We start from the raw sequence: 7,413 nt of genomic DNA on the forward strand, positions 1-7,413 counted from the left end.
AACTGTGTCCCTCCCCAGACCTCTTTCCCCATGGGGAGTCCCAGGCTGTCAGGCCCACATTAATGAGCATCTAGCGAGTGAACAACCAGGGGACTGAAGCAGAGGAAGGAGACACTCAGGACTGCTTTAGAGATTGGAGCTTCCCTAATAAAGCAGAGAATGGGCTATAAAATCAGCCACAGCAAGAAGACCAGCCAGGAAGTTATGACAGTGCTCTCCGGATGGGCTGGCAGGTCCTGATCCTAGGCAGTGGCCCTGGGGAAGGAAGCCAACAGGAGCACAGATTTGAGAAATATTTCCAAGACAAAAAACAGCAGAACTTTGGAACTTTCTGAAGATGGGGGTCTGAGGCAGGGGAAGAAATCAGAATTGCTTCCATTCATTCAACAAATACTTATTCAGTATCAACTAGGTGCCTGGCACTGCTCTAGACACTCAAGACATAGCAGTAGACAAAAGAGTATCTTTGCCTTCATGGACTTCTGTTCTTATGGGCAAGACAGAAATTAATCTACAGATATCTAGTATGTAGATGGTAATATGTGCAAAGGAGAGCAATAAAGAGGGGTACAGGAGTAGGGAGTTCTGTGGGGGTTAGCATTTTGTACAGGGGAGCCAGGGAAACATCTCTGATTCAGGGATATCTGGCAAAGATCTCAAGAAAGTAATGACTCCAAAGCTTCCAGTGTGGGCAATTAAGTAGCTGCTGGTAACCTTGACAGGGAGTGGAAGAGGAAGGGCAGACTTAGACAAGGTAATAAGCAAAGGAGCAATGGTGTCAGCTCTGGACACACTAATTCTGAGACGTTTGAGGGATATCCAAGTGGAGATGTACAGAAGACGAACAGTCAGATGGAGAGGAGCATAGAGAACATTAATATTTAAGCCGTGGGCAGACGGAACTGCCAAAGAAATAGTGAAAACACAGAGAGATAGAGAATTAGAATATTATAATGTCACCAACTCGAAAGGAGAAGAAAGTTTTGAAGTGGTCAAATAAGAAGGCTTAAAAGTTTCCTGGATTTGACCCTTGGGAAGTCATGAGTGGTCTCTGAGAGAGCAGCATTCGTGGGGAAGGGGAGACATCACCATCCCAGGAATGGAAGACTGGCCAGGAAGGAGCAGCAGGGGGTGTGGACCACTCCTCAGAGGAGCCATGTGATACTGGAGGAGGAGTGTGATAAAGATAATAACAGAAAGACAAGCTTGAGGGAGAAGGAACCTTGAAAGCAGGTTTTCTTCTCTTCTTTTTGATACGAGGAGTTAATTATTAGGTTATAAAGTAAATTAAATTTGCCGCTAACTCCTGCTCACCATCACTACCACGTTATGGTCTAACTTAGACTACGTGAAAAAATGAACTTGGTCTAGAGTCAAGTGCTCTCACAGATGTTTTTCCTCATTTAAGGCTTCTTTCCTGTTGGTGTTGAAAAGGCAAGACCTCAGAGCCCACAGAAATCCGAGGAACTCAGTTTAAACATTTGACATGAGCAAAATGCATTCTGGGAAACTCAGCAGCCTAAGCCCAAAGCCAAAGACAGTGACCCGGGGCTAGGAGAGGCTGGAGAAACAGAGGCATGCCCAAAGAGGTGAGTGTGATCTAGGAAAGAGAGGACCGCAGAGCTAAGGAGTGGGTCTCTAGGGAGCCCTCAGAGCTCCCTCCTAGCTTCTCATAGTCCTGATCTGGTTGACATGAGAAGTGACTTCTAACTTCTACGGTGTGATGGGGCTGAGGCCACTGACATGCTTCCCTCCTTGCTCGAGGCTGGCTCAGGCCCTGGTTAAGGACTAGTGCACACTCGTCAGTTTGATCCAGCTGAATGATGCTGGGGACTCCAAAAGCCGAGGAATGAGAAAGGTCGACACAGAAACCACTACTTCTCTGTGCAGGTTGTGCGCTGCACAACTTCAAGGGGTGCCTTTCAAGTCCCACTCGTTATATATTTAACCAGATGTTAGGACAATTTTTGTGTCAAGTGCAAGTAAATAATCTCAGGGAAGGGGTGATGTTTCTTTTTTTCTTTCTTTTCTTTCTTTCTTCCTTCCTCCCTCCCTCCCTTCTTTCCTTCCTTCCTTCTTTCCTTCTTTTTTTTAAAATTTTGCAGACACTTTATTAGAGAGTGCTTTCAACCCTGTATAGGAAGGGAAGGAAACAGTTTGGAAAGAGGGAGAAGCTGAGCCATACCACAGGCACAACAAGGTGTCAGTCAGCCCCTGGGTGCTGTGAAACCAGCTGTAGTGTCCTGGCATGGAACAGTCATCAGATTTAGGCTGAACCTGACCTTGGGAGAGGCAGCTGTCTGCAGCCAAGGGCAATTTCTCAAGGCTAACCGCTGAGAGCATCCTCCCAAGTAGAGAAGCATGTCATCCCCCAGTCCTGAAAGTGGCATCTGGGCAGCTTAGCACAGCATCCACACACAATTTTAGCTGTAAACCAAAATGTAATTGGGGGGAAAGCTAAATATTTTTTCTTTTCTTGGGAAAGAAGTATTTTCTGTGGGAAAATATATGTAACATAAAATTTACCATTTTAAGTCTACACTTCTGTAGCATTAAACACATTCACATCGTAGTACAGCCATCACCATTATCCATCTCCAGAACTTTTTCACCTTCTCCAACTGAAACTCTGTACCCATTAAACAATAAATCCCCATTTCCATTCTTCCCCTAGCCCCTAATAACAACCATTCTACTTTCTGTCTCTATGAACCTGAATAGTTATACATACAAGAACAATCATATGTTTGTCCTTTTGTTCCTGTCTTATTTCACTTAGCATAATGTTTTCAAGGTTCACCTAAGTGGTAGCATGTGTCAAATTTTCCATTGTATGTATATACCACATTTTGTTCATCCATTCATTCATCAGCTGATGCTTGGGTTGCTTCCACCTTTTGACTGTTATGAATAAAGCTGCTATGAACATTGATGTGTAAATATCTGTTCAAGTCCCTGCTTTCACTTCTTTGGGGTATGTACCTAGAAGTGGAATTGCTGAATCATGTGGTTTAATTTTTTGAGGAATTGCCATACATTTTCCACAGCTGCTGTATCATTTTATATTCCTACTGGCAATGCACATGGGTTCCAATTTCTCCACAACTTTGCTAACACTTTCCTTTTCTCCTTTCCTTCCTTTTTCCTTCCTTCCTTCCTTCCTCCCTTCCTCCATCCCTCCCTCCCTTCCTTTTTCTTTCTCTCTTCCTCATCCTTTCTTTCTTTCTTTCTTTCTTTTTCTTTCTTTCTCTCTTTTTTCTTTCTTCATTTCTTTCTTTTTTATTGTAGTCATCCTAGTGATTGTGAAATGGTATCTCATTATGATTTTATTTGCATTTCCCTAAGGTCTAGGGTTATTGAGCATCTTTTCATGTGCTCATTGCCCATTTGTATATCTTCTTTGAAGAAATATCTGTTCAAGTCCTTTGCCCATATTTTAATTGGGTTATTTGTTTTATGCTGTTGTTGAATTATAGGAGTTCTTTATGTATTCTGAATATGAATCTCTTATTAGTTATACGATTTACTCCCATCCCATGGGTTAACTTTTCACTCTGTCGATAGTGTCCTTTGATACATAAGTTTTTAATTTTGATGAAGGCCAACATGTCTATGTTTCCTTTCGTCTTCTGTGCTTTTGGTATCATATTCAAGAATCATTGCCAAATCCAAAGTCTTGAAGTTTTCCCCCTATATTTTCTTCTAGTTTCATGGTTTTAGTTCTTACATTTAAGTCTTAGATCCATTTTGAGTTAATTTTTGTACATGGGTAAGGTAAGGCTCTCGTGTTATTTATTTATTAGTTTTCCCAGCATTATTTGTTAAAAAATATTTCCCCATTGAATGGTCTTGGCATCCTGGTCAAAAATCCTTTAACCATATATGCAAGGATTTATCTATGGACTCTCTATTTTATTCCATTGGTCTATAGTCTGTCTTTACAACAATATCACACTGTTTTGATTACCACAGCTTTGTAGTAAGCTTTTAAATCAGAAAGTGTAAGACCTCCAACTTTGTTCTTCTTTTTCAAGATTATTTTGTTTATTTGGAATCGCTTGAGAGTCCATATGAATCTGATGCTAATTCTTCTTTTCAAAAAAGGTCATTGGGATTTTGGTAGAGATCAAGGGGTATTGTTTTCAAATCTGTCCAGAGTTGTTACCTGGTCTAGTATCTGGAGCCATACTGACATCTTGGGGATGGATGTGTGTTAGACATCGCACTCTAGAGCTATGGGAAACTGAGTCACAGTGAACTATCACAAATTGCCGACTTGGGTGATCTATTCTTTCCAATGTAGATACGGAGAGATGAAGCAGGATCAAATCACAAGAATCAGATCATGAAATTGCACAGCCAGTTTAGAGAGGTGACAGTGTGCTAATAAAGGAAAGATGGGTTTAAATGGTTTCTTGGCTTTACTAAACTCAAACCTCAGAAACTCAAACCTGTTTTATCTTTGAAAACAACCCCTCTGAAACAGGTGATTTAACAGTCTGGAGAAAGGAGCCAAGATTTCCATGTCAAGATCTTCTAAATCACAAAGTATGACTGAGCTAAAGTTAAAGACAGGATCACTTCCTTTCTCCTTCTTACACATCCTCCTACACACCCCAGCAGCAATGAAGTACAGTGAGGTGAGTCCTCAGGTCCTGGAGCTTGACAATCCAAGTTCAAGTCCTAGCTTCTCCACCTGTAGGCTCTGTGGATTTGGGCAAAGTATTTCCCACCTATAAACCTTGTTTTTTTCTTGGTCATAACACCTGCCTTAGAGATGTCTTATGAACATTAGTTAAAATAACATACATAGAAGGCTTAGTGCAGGCCTGACACTCTTTCATTCAGCAGATATGTACTGAACCCCTGTCACATGCAAAGCACTGTGTTAGTTGTGGGCAATAAAAAGAAGTCAACAGAACACATGTGTTTACAGGCTTGTCAAGAAGACAAATAACTAAACAAAGAGACCAAAACAATTATAAACTATAATTAGAGTCATGAAAGATATAAACAGTATTGTTTGACAAAGAATGACGGTAGAGATATATTTTAGATCAAGGAGGGAGGTGACAGGTAAGTTGCAACCTAAAGAATGAAAAATACCCAGCCACGTTTCCAAGTAGAGGAGCATTCCAGGAATGTGCAAAGATCCAAGGTCAGAAAAATCTAAATGGTTCTAGAAACTAAGAGAATGTGAGTCTGAGATGGAAAGAGCAAGTGGGTTAAAGGACAAAAGATAGGCACCATGTGAGCCAACTTGAAGGCTAAAGTAAGGAGCTTGTATTGTAGTCAAAGTTCAAAGAAAGCCCCCGGAGGACTTGCAGCAGCAGAGTGACAGGAGTTGTTTTCCATGTTTTAATAACCACTCCGGCTGCCTTGTGGAAAATGGCTTATTAGAAGACAGGTGTGGATGTGGGGAGGCCAGTTATTACAGAAACCACCGCATAAATGCAGGGAAGAGATGATGGAGGCTGGGGAGGAGGTGGCAGGAGATGGAGAGGAGCAGAGATAAACTGGATCAAACTTGCTGATGGATGTGAGGAGAGAGGAGATGCAGAACATGCTAGGAGAATTTGTTTGGAGAGAAGGGGGGGATCAAGGGTTAGATTTTGGACAAGTTACATCTACCTGGGAGACATCCACATGGAAATGTCATATCAGTGGTCAGACATGAGTATGGAAGTCAGAAGAGAGAGATCTTAGCAGGAAATATAAATTTTGGAGTCATCAGCATCAGTGGCATCTAAACCCATGGGAAAGGATGAGGTCACTTAGCCAAAAATGAGGAGAAAGAAGAGAGGGAGGCTTAGGCCCTGATCTGGAGAAACACCAATTTTATGAGTTCAGGTGAAGAAAACAGAACAAGCGAGAAGACTGAGATGAGGTGTCGTGAGGTCAGAGGTCAACCAGGAGAGAGCAGCATCTCAGGACCAGGGGAAGAGAGACTTGTAAAAAGGAAGGATGTGCCATGTGATGAATGCTGCTGAGAGGCCAGGTGAAATGAGGACAGAGAGGAGTATCCACGAGATTTGGGAATATGATGGTCATTAGTAACCTTGGCAAGAACAAATTCATACTCTCTGGGTTGAAAGTGAGTGCCTAATAAATGTTAGCTATAATAACAATAATAGGCTCCCTACTCATTCCTTCTTTGAGCTTCTGTGATAATAGAAAGACATCTGGGGACTGATCAGGGCACAGAAGTGCAGCACTCAATGATTATTCACACATACAAGTTGGTCTTATTTTAAGGTGTAAACTCAGACACCGCTGTCCTTCCTGAATAATTGCCATAGTAGTTGTAGACAACTAATGCTCTAAAAGATTTGGTTGCATCAATACTTGGGGTAAGAGGGGAAAATAGATCCCTTTCTCCTCCAACTATCTTTACTTCTCCTGCTCAGTGTCCCCCCTCCTGTTCCTCTGTGTCTTCTGTGGTTATACTGCTTCCCTTGGTCACACCCTAAAATACCAACAGGTATTGACCTCAGCACCAAGGAAAGGAGCCTAGTGGGCAGAGCCAACACTAAATTTAGGTCCCTCCAGGCTCATCTGTATCTTTGGAGCCAGAGAGGATCCCATCCAGGGAACCAGTACCCACTTGTGGCACCTCCTCTCCTAAGAGCAAGCACCTTGGGGAATGAGAGAAGAGTTAAGAAAATGAGGAAGCAAGATGGCAACGATTCGTAATGAAAGGCAGAGGCATTCATCCCATTCCCACTATTACCACCACCGCCGCTTCTTTGCAAGAAGAACAAAACTGCTTGCCTCCTTTACACAGCCACTGCATTACATCTCTCTTTTTTTTTTCTTTTTAACATCTTTATTGGAGTATAATTGCTTTACAATGGTGTGTTAGTTTCTGCTTTATAACAAAGTGAATCAGTTATACATATACATATGTTCCCATATCTCTTCCCTCTTGTGTCTCCCTCCCTCCCACCCTCCCTATCCTTGATCCACCTCCTAGAGAAATGGAAATAAAAACAAAAATAAACAAATGGGACCTAATGAAATTTCAAAGCTTTTGCACAGCAAAGGAAGCCATAAACAAGACCAAAAGACAACCCTCAGAATGGGAGAAAATATTTGCAAATGAAGCAACTGACAAAGGATTAATCTCCAAAATTTACAAGCAGCTCATGCAGCTCAATAACAAAAAAACAAACAACCCAATCCAAAAATGGGCAGAAGACCTAAATAGACATTTCTCCAAAGAAGATATACAGATTGCCAACAAATATATGAAAGAATGCTCAACATCGTTAATCATTAGAGAAATGCAAATCAAAACTACATCTCTCTTGAGAATCCTCTGGAACCATCCGAAAAACCACAGCACCAAAGAAGATGGTGTTGCTGGTTCTACACTAGTAACAGAATCCCAAAGAACTCTGAATTTGAAGTCAA

Source organism: Tursiops truncatus, chromosome 8, assembly GCF_011762595.2.
Source record: "Tursiops truncatus isolate mTurTru1 chromosome 8, mTurTru1.mat.Y, whole genome shotgun sequence".
Lineage (NCBI taxonomy): Eukaryota > Metazoa > Chordata > Mammalia > Artiodactyla > Delphinidae > Tursiops > Tursiops truncatus.